Below are 10,449 nucleotides of genomic sequence, written 5' to 3'. Positions count from 1 at the left end.
TCGAGAATAGAGTTAGACATAATCGATTAGCTAATTATGAGGCTAATTTTGAGGATTATGATATTTAATTATATATTTTTTTTTTTTTAAAAAAATCCTATTTATGAACCCCAAACTATTTTCCTCCTGAAATAGTATCCTGACTTTGTTAGAATTTTAGTAATTTTTTGATTTCTTCAAAACAACAGGAGCTAGTTCGAACCAGGGCTTGTCTATTTATTTAAAAAATAATAATAACTCAAATTTTGTCGTGTTCAGAACTCCGCTTTGAAATTTTTTCACTTTATTTATGTTGCCAAGCGGGGATGTTAGCTTGATTTATACGTTAGAAATAATAGGAATTTGTCGGGATTTATCTCAATTTGTAGAATTTAATTTAAATATTTTAAAACGATTCTTTACTTACAAAAGATAACTGATGGAAATTTATTATTATGATGATGTTATTGGTTATTGAGGAGGTAAAAGAGCTTGGACTTATATTATGGTCTTGATCCATAGGATCCGCCTACAATTTATAATTATGTTTTTAGTAATATATAATAATCACTTCGGAATCTAATGTGTCATCCACCATTTCGATGTTATTTATATAAGGAGGGGTGTAAAAACTTTTATTTAAAAAAAAGGATTTATAATTTAAAATATTTTTTATTAAAAAATATGGATTTAAAATTTTATTATATAATTGTTTTAATTTCATTCAAATAAAAATAATAAAAATATTATACTAAATCTTTGAAATAGTAAATTCTTATTTCTTATAATTTGTTAACGCCTAGCTGGTAGCTAATTAAGGGAGAGGGGGAATAATTTTATTTTTTAATATAAAATTCATTGTTTATTTAATTTAATTATTATTTTAATACTTACCAAGGTAATGAGGGGAGGGGGGAGGTATTTTTATTTTACTTTTTCCAACTTAAGGAAAAAAAAGATATTATTTTTTAGAATGTAGGGGAGACCATATTTTTATTGCTATCATTTTTAATTTGATGTTTCACATAATTATAACATTATTTTATATGCTAGATGGCGTAAATTTATTTTTCTTATAAATCTAAATATTTAAAAAAAATAAATAAATAGATAAATGCAAAAACATATTTTGTTTATTTAAGATTATAATTTTTGTTTAAACCGAAATTATTTGTTTATTATAATAATGTAATTTTAAAATATTTTACATTAAAAAATTATGATTTACGTAAATAAACATTTTAAAACATTGAGTATTGATTACGACTATAATACAGTTGAAAGCACCAGTTCCCTTTTGAAGACCGAAGTTTAGCAGCGTTAAGCCTGTTTTGTACCAGGATGGGTGACCGCCTGGGAATTCCAGGTGTCATAATCCTTTTTTTAAAATAATTATCTATGAAATTCTCATTTATTATATTTAGTGCTGTAAACATTTTTAAAAAAATCGAACGGGTTCGCGTTCAACGTTCATTGACAAAAAGAAAGCGTTCATGTTCACGTTCAAATTCAAAAAAAGGAACGCGTTGAACGCGTTGGGTTCAAGTTCATGAACGCGTTCATGCGTTCAAAATTTTATGATAAATTTTTTTTTAAATTTAATTTAATATAAATAAATGCCTTATATTTTTCAAAACAATATATTAGCCATGATAAAAAATAAGTTATATTTTGATAATATAATTATAAATACAATATAATAGAGCGATAAAAAAATAAATTTATAAAAAATTTTTCTTATTAATTTTTAATAATAATTGCTTTTCAAAATTTTCATCTGATAGGCATGAACGCTTGGCAGTTAATACAGCGTTAGCTATACTAAAAACTCGCTCAACAGGGGCAGATGAAGGGATTGCGGTGTTATACTTGATAAACAATTCTTTTAAAAGGGGGAATTTATTAAAAACATTTAATGTTTTATCCATTGTTTCAAAAAATTGAGCTATGTTATCTTCCTCCAATGCCCTCTTCTTCCTCGTCAAAAAAAAAGATATCTCGGAATTGATTATAAAACAGTGAAATATTTTTGATATTTGGGCCATGGTAATTCTAATTCATCTAATATTGAATTTTGATTTTCAGAATCTAATGATGAAATATTTATATCCATGCAAATGCTAATCTATTAAATTAAAATATAAAATATTCAAATTAATAAACTTTAATCTTATCTTCTCTAGCAGTAGCACGTTATGGTACGTTAATTGCAATATGAAAGAGGAAAAAGTAAAACAGCTTATTAAAAAATATATAAGACTTTTTTGTTAAAAAATTGGATTAAATATTAATTTTTCAAATAAATAAAAATATAAAACTTTTTTGTTAAAAAATGCGGATTAATATTAATTTTTCAAATAAAAAAAATAAAAAGTTTTTTTAAATTGAACGAACGTAAAATTGAACGCGTTCATCAAAGAATAGGAACGCGTTCACGTTCAAAGTTCTTCAAAAAAAAGGAACGCCGTTCATCACCTTTTTTCAAAAAAACGAGCTTCGTTCACGAACGCGTTCATTTTGAACGCGTTCGTTTACAACACTAATTATATTAAATAGTAGAGGTAGGGAAATTCCCGTGTCCTTAATATAAATATAATATTTTATTGAAAAAATTATATTATCAAATCAAAAAAAAAATTTGCTTGAGCTATAAAGTTTTAAATTTTTTGTTGAAATTTATTCATAACAGATATGCCAGCTCTTTTATAGGGAAAGTGCATTTTTTTTTCTAGTTTTTGAGTTGATTTTTGATATGTTAACTGAAATAATATTATATAGGCCTCGAGATTTTACAAATACAGGTACAAACCCTTTTGACGTCAATCAGCAAAATCTCAAGGCTTGCATAATATTATTTTGCCTAAAATATTTATTGGGCAGGTATTTAAAAATAATTCACCCAAACGGGTTAAATTTTACATCACTTTTTTTTATTTCTCAAAAATTTCCAAACTGTAGTAATGTTTTCAATTTACAATTTTATGTTGATAATATTATATTATCTTTAAATTGTATTTTTGTTAATTGTAACGATTGATTTTTATTTAACAAGAGATGGTTTGTTTTATTTATATACCAGTTACTTTAACAAGAAAACAGATTTATTTTTTTATATCGCATAATTGAATATTTTTTCTTATATAAAGATAAATATTTGTAGAACAAAAGGGAAAAATTTTTGTTTTACTTTAATTGGAATTTTATCGTTATTTAATTTAATAAAAAAATACTTCTGATTCGGAGACAAATCAATTATTTTATTATAACCAGGGCTTAATCACTATACTAGTTAAAAATCCCTACACAAACATAGGCAATGCTTTTAGAGCTTCTGCATTAAGAAAAAATTGGTCATTATTATTATTTTTTTTAAAAAAAGGATTATTAACTTGTATCAAAATTTCTTTTAAAAGAAAAGAATGACACTTTGCTTCATTTTGGGCAAAAGGGGAAGAGTAAGAGATAATTTTTATTTAGCTTAAGAATGATATTTAGGATAAATGAAAGATTTTCTACAAAAGGGAAATCTCCCTTTTCCACATCCCAAGTACCCTTAAGGTAAAAGTTGTTTTTTTTAAAAAAAGAGATAAATATATGATAGTTTAACAATTCTAATCATAATCACTTTAAGGTTAATTTATATAAGGATACTAAATGAGCGAATCATTGCGGTATATTAATTTTTATTTAAAAAAAATACTCGGATAATAAGAAAGACAATTTGGCATCTTAACCGTAAAAGGTAAATGAGGAAGTTCCTTGGCGCTAATGAGCTGACAATTTAAATTCTATTTTTTTATTATAAAGATTTAGGCCATGGATATGTTCTGAACTTGATCAGTTTTACGCCTAGCTGGCTAGGATCACCTAGGAAAAAATGAAAAATCGTTAATATTTTTTTCAAGATAATACATTCAAAATTATTTTATTTTCCACTAACGAGCGCTTATTATATTCCCGCTTAAAAATTTTTGCATCCTCTCCCTTTGTACTCTGGCATCCCGGATCATCATGGGATTTAAAGGGATCTGTTTAAGAATTCAATTTTTTTTAAAGCAATTTATTCGACACGTTTTTACCTAAAATATAATATAAAAAAATGATTATTTATATGTTTTTTTTAAATTGAATTTACTAAAAGATTTTAACAGGCTAATTTTTTAAATTTTATCCATCTTCAAATTAAATATCTATTATAAACGAGTCATTTCCCAGATATGGGTGTATTTGCCAAACCAAATTAGTAGTATATTTTTAATTAATCATCATCTTGATCCAATAATTTACAAATGGCACATATTTATAATGATAAAAATATTTTATTATATGTTAATTGTTATATAGGTGAAATTTAATTTGACACGATAAACGAATTGTAATAGTAAAATAATTTATAATCTTTTTTAAAGACTTGATAAACCTATCATCTGTATATTTCGCAGTCTTTATTTGTTTAGGATTATTTTAGTATCCATTTTGAAAAATCATCAATATGATCATTTTTTTAGTTAAAATTCTTAAATATATCAAATAAATTTTTAAAATCCATTTTGAGCTTAGTAATATAATATCACATAAATTATTATAATTGTAAATTTAAAATATAATAAATTATAATTATTTGTATTTTTTTTTATTTAAAGATTTTAACAGGCTCATTTACAAATTTTTTTTTATCAATCTTCTTCAGATTAAATATGTAATTATTATTAATAGAAAATATAATATTAAATAAATCTTTACCTTGTACCATTAATTCATAAATAAAATTTATTATTATTTTGTTATTTGTGATATAGTTGAAATTTTTTTCGATAAGCGAACTATAAATTACAAAAAATTAGTTGGGAGAAATTTTATTACACTTTTTATAATTTTACCAAAATATGTTTTAAACGGAATTCACAATATGTAAGAATCATATCATAAACATAGTATTTAAATTTATACAAAAAAAATTGAAATGAGCAAAATTTCCTATTTTTTTGTGTATTTTTGGAAAGAAAATGATAAAATATCTAAATTGATTGACATAACAATTTCCCTTAAAATAGGGATAAAAAAATATTCAATAGATGAAATAACTCATTTATGATCCTTCGCACGGAAATCTTTAGTAAAAGGCGAAAGATTTATGCGTTCTGCGAAGAATCTGAGACTGAATTTATCAGGTAAATATATTGGGTATTTATAGAATAATTTTAATTACAAAATTATAGTCTTATTTAAGATAAACATTTATATAAAAAAAATAATTTTATAAAAACTAAAATTAAACTCTCAAAAAATAGATGATTTATTAGGAGTAAAAGGAAGATATCTTTCCGATTTTCTAATTATTTTGTACTATTATTTTTAATTTGTTCATCTCACATAAATATAACATTATTTAATCTGCTAGATGGCGTAAATTATTTTTACTTGATAAATCAAAATATTTTAAAAAATAAATAAATAAAGGTATAAATGTAAAAACATTTTGTTTATTTAAGATAATAAATTTTGTTTAAACCGAAATTATTTGTTATTAAAATAAATTGTAATCCTAAAATATTTTACATTCAAAAAATTATGATTCACATTAATAATGATTTTTAAAACTATAATTTTTGATTACGACCATATCTGAAAGCACCGGTTCCCTTTCAAACACCGAAGTTAAGCAACGTTGAGCCTGGTTAGGATGGATGACCACCTGTCTTCTCAGGCATTATATTTGATAATCATCTTTTAGTTGATCTTTTTATCAGATATCTACAGGGGCCTGCCCATATTTTAATTGTTATACCCGACCCGTTCCTGAAATTTTTTTTATAATACCCGGGGCATATCTTTTAAAATTAACTATTTTAAAAAGTCATTATTAGCTGTAAAAATTAAAAATAAATTCTTATTTAATGACTGACTTGAGAGTTCATTTAAATCTGATTTTTCAATTATAATGAAAAGTGTATAAAGATCAATTTTTTTTATTTTTCAAATTTAATATAAATAATTTTAAAATGTTTTTTTCTACAAAGTAGATTCCATTTATTATATATATTTTTTTGTCAAAAATTATCCTTTTTTTAACCACTCAAATGACGGATTTATTAGGAGTATTTTATAACTATTTTGTACTATCATTTTTAATTTGATTATTTCATATAAATATAACATTATTTTATACGCTAGATGGCGTAAAATTATGTTACTTAATAAATCAAAATATTTTACTTAATAAATAAATAAAGGTATTAAATGTAAAAAAAATATCTTGTTTATTTAAGATAATAATTTTTGTTTAAAAATAAATTATTTGTTATTAAAATAAATTGTAATTCTTAAATTAAAAAATTATGATTTGCATAAATAAATTTTAAAATCTCCTGTTTAAATAAATTCAAAATCTTTTAATTTTTTTTCTTCAATTTATAATTTAGATTATGACACTGGAATATTTTATATATATATTTTATTAATTGCAGTAAGATTCATTTTCTTATGATATGTATAATTTATGAAAATATATTATTAGAATATAATCAATAAAAAATGAATAGATATTGATAGTTGTATTTCCTTTTATCTCATAATAAATAGTTTAAATCCTTTAATATGTGAATTTTGAATAAACTTTATAATTTTAAATTTATTTAATTACCTGTTTTTCTTTATATGAAAATTATTTTGTGAGACCTTTAAAAAAGATATCGTATTTGTATATGTAAAATGTTAAAATAACTTTTCTTAAAGTAACCTTAAAACAAATTGTAAATTGTATATGTATTAAAATAATATTATATATAGTTGTAAAATTTTTTAGTAGATATAGAAAAAAAAATAAAAGATTTTAAAATGAATTTTAAATAAAATCAGTCTTGCCTCTCCTGCCTTCCCTGTAAATATCTATTAAACAGTATAACTTTAAAAAATTGTTTTTTTTACATCCTTAAGCCATTTATGGCGTAACTTAAAATATTTCAAATGTAATAAGAATTGTTTCTTTCTTTTTGTTAAAAACAACTTTTATATTTTAAATCAATTTGTTTATAAACTAATATTAAATTTATATTTTATAAATCAGATTCTTTCTTTTTGTTAAAAACAACTTTTATATTTTAAATCAATTTGTTTACAAACTAATATTAAATTTTATATTTTATAAATCAATTTACTTAATAAACTAATGTTCAATTTTTTATTTTTAACTTTTAAAAAAAAATCAATTTATTATAAATTACATTAAATTAAATTGTCAATATATATAGGAAACTATTTTGAATATGTGATCATTATATTTTTTTAATTTAAATATCAATAAATTTACGTAATATACGTCTATAACATTTATTTTCTGCCTTTGATTTCTGCAACCTTTTCATGGTGGCAAAAAGTTAGATGACGAAATAATTGATGACAATTTTTGGGACACAAATTTTAAAATAATAGTTAAAGAAACTAATATTGATCAAGAACTAATGGAAGTAATCAACGATATAAGGAATCATGAGCAGATAAAGAACAAAACGTATAAAAATATGGTATTGGAATTGAGTTTAATCAAAGGTTGCCTTTTTAAAGAGAATAGGATCATAATACCGAAAGGTATGAGAAAAGAGATTTTGCAAGAGTTGCATAATGGGCATCTCGGTGCTGGAAAAACAAAATCATTAGCGAGAGAGTATCAGTGGTGGCCTGGTTTAAATGCAGAAATAGATCAGGAGGTAAAGAATTACGATGCTTGCAATAAATACGCAGACAATCCTCATAATATTCAAAACCCATGGGAAACAGCAACGAAAGTATTCGAGCGCGTACACATAGACTTTGCAGAGTTCAAAGATAATAATTTTATGGTATGTGTTGACGCCTTCAGCAAATTTCCTATTATTAGGAGAATGAGAAACACAACTACGGAATCAACGATTAAAGAATTGATGAAAATAATAAGTTTATTTGGTATACCTAATAGAATAGTCAGTGATAATCTAACTTTACCAGTAAATTATTTAAGAAATTTTGCGAAGATCACGAAATCGAACACTTGCTCACCGCACCTCACCACCAACAGTCCAATGGCCAATGTGAGCGTATGATTAGATCAATGAAAATGAATATGAAAAGGAATATGGAAAATAATAATAAAATAGACGTAAACATAGCTCTAGAAAAGTTTCTTTTTAATTATCGTAATACACCCAACGCAACGACCAACAAAATACCAAGCGAAGTAATGTTCTCCAGAATGATTAGGACAAAATGGGAGTTGATAAAACCGAGGGATGAAAGAGATCATATACTAAATCGCAAGATATCAATAGATAAGGATATAGAAATAGGAGACAGCATATGGTATAAAACTTTTAAAGATAATAATTGGGAAAAAGGTACAATAATGCGCAAAAACGGAAATTTGTTGTATGATATAGATACTGGGAACAAAATTATAAAAAGACACTTGGACCAAATAAAAAAAAGATCAACTAATGTAGAACTTTCTTCTAATGGTGCAACAGTTTTTAAAGCGAATGTTAATAATAATGCATCACCTTATACATTGAATTTTAGAAGGGGAGGTGATGAACCAAGAAACCAAAATGTACAAGTAAATGATCAGAATCGCAACGTTCAAAGACCAGTTAGAAATAGTGTGTTGCCTAGAAAATTTTATAATGAATTAAATTTGATAATAAATATTTTTTTTCTCTTCCTTATATTAAAACAAAGTGTGGAACTAAATTGATAAAACGTACAACAAAAAAAAAGATCAACGAAGAGGTGAACGAGCAAGAATGACAAACGACAAAAATTATAAAAAAAAAAAAAAAAAGTGTGAAATGTTTAACAGTATTAACTTTAAAAAATTGTTTTTTTTTTTTACATCCTTAAGCCATTTATGGCGTAACTTAAAAATTTCAAATGTATTAAGAATTGTTTCTTTCTTTTTGTTAAAAACAACTTTTATATTTTAAATCAATTTGTTTATAAACTAATATTAAATTTTATATTGTGATCATTATATTTTTTTTAATTTAAATTCGACTCGAGTCTGAGCTGTTTTATCGACTGGAAACTAGGCTCGAGTCATAGCTAAGTCGACTCGGCTTAGCCGTTTAACAACACTATTACTAGTGTTGTTAATGGGTTGATAATGTTATATCCAGACCTCTCGCTTGGCTTTAAAAATCGACTAAATCTGCCGAGCACAGATCTATGGTTCAAACCCATATATTTTAAGTAATTTTTTATTGAACTTATTATAGATATAAATATATGGTTATTATAGGTATCAATCGATAATTAAAGACCTATTGAATTGGCAACAATTTATTTATTGTTTAACTCTATCCCTCAAAAAATTTCTAAAAATTTTAATTTATTAATAATTGTTTTTTAGAAATTCTATCAAAATTTATTTTTTGTTATTTAATATATTTTTTTTCATTTTTAAATACTTTTTTTAGAAAATTTTCTCATTTTAAATACTTTTTTTATTTATAAAAAAACTTTGGCGCCAGCTATAAATAATATAAGAAAGGAAGAAAAAAAAATTATTACTAAGGTAAAGAGGGAGGGAGGGAGAGGGTTTATATTTAATAGAAAAGGAAAGAAAGTACTATATTTATATCGTTTTTCCCTCTTTAAACATATTTTATTTTTATTTCTTCAAATTTTTTTAGAGTATTTTACCAGGTCAAATACTCCTCCGGTCAATTGACTGATTTTGACCGGTCAATTGACCGACTAAAAAGTATTCAAAAATCATCTTCAAAACCTAGGTTTTTAATTAATTTATGACGATTTACAAAGTTAGGAATTTATTGAATCCTTTGGATGTGCAGCACATGGCTAGAATCTGTTTATTAAAAATTTATGCCAAATACGTTTTATTGAAAGAAGATCATCAAAAACAAACAAATTAAATTATAAAATTTAATGATATTTTATTGGTAACTTTAAAAAAAAGGCAAATATTGAAAGGATATAAGTCTTCCTTAAAAATTCAATATCAAGTGATAATATTACAATTACATCCCATGAGAATGTTGGTGATTATCAATAACATGCCATGAATTTAAATGTAATTTATAAATACATCTTGTAAGTTATTTTAAAAAAAATGAAGAGGGTATAAAAAATTATTTTATAAAAACTATAATTAAACTCTCAAAAAATAGATGATTTATTAGGAGTAAAAGGAAGATATCTTTCAGATTTTCTAATTATTTTGTACTATCATTTTTAATTTGTTTATTTCACATAAATTAACATTATTTAATCTGCTAGAGGGCGTAAATTATTTTTATTTGTTAAATCAAAATATTTTAAAAAATAAATAAATAAAGGTATAAATGTAACATATTTTGTTTATTTAAGATAATTTTTGTTTAAACCGAAATTATTTGTTATTAAAAATTGTAATTCTTAAATAATTTACATTAAAAAATTTTGATTCACCCAAATAAAGATTTTAAAACTGCAACTTTC

The 10,449-nt window shown here is 23.5% G+C and overlaps 1 non-coding gene and 1 pseudogene across 1 annotated transcript; one reads left to right on the top strand and one right to left on the bottom strand.

Annotated features, from left to right (window-relative positions):
- Positions 1-1,237: 1,237 nt before the first annotated feature.
- Positions 1,238-1,357, top strand: LOC135929212 (5S ribosomal RNA; annotated as a pseudogene).
- Positions 1,358-5,018: 3,661 nt separating this feature from the next.
- On the bottom strand, positions 5,019-5,139 carry LOC135929227 (U5 spliceosomal RNA). Its single transcript, XR_010572534.1, has one exon. It is a non-coding gene; the product is annotated as a U5 spliceosomal RNA (small nuclear RNA).
- Between the last annotated feature and the right edge of the window lie 5,310 nt (positions 5,140-10,449).

Source organism: Gordionus sp. m RMFG-2023, chromosome 4 (assembly GCF_954871325.1).
Source record: "Gordionus sp. m RMFG-2023 chromosome 4, tfGorSpeb1-WG-v2, whole genome shotgun sequence".
In the NCBI taxonomy this organism is placed as follows: Eukaryota; Metazoa; Nematomorpha; class Gordioida; order Chordodea; family Parachordodidae; genus Gordionus; species Gordionus sp. m RMFG-2023.
The sequence above is the reverse complement of the archived record's forward strand: the minus strand, read 5'-3'. Positions and strand labels throughout refer to the sequence as shown.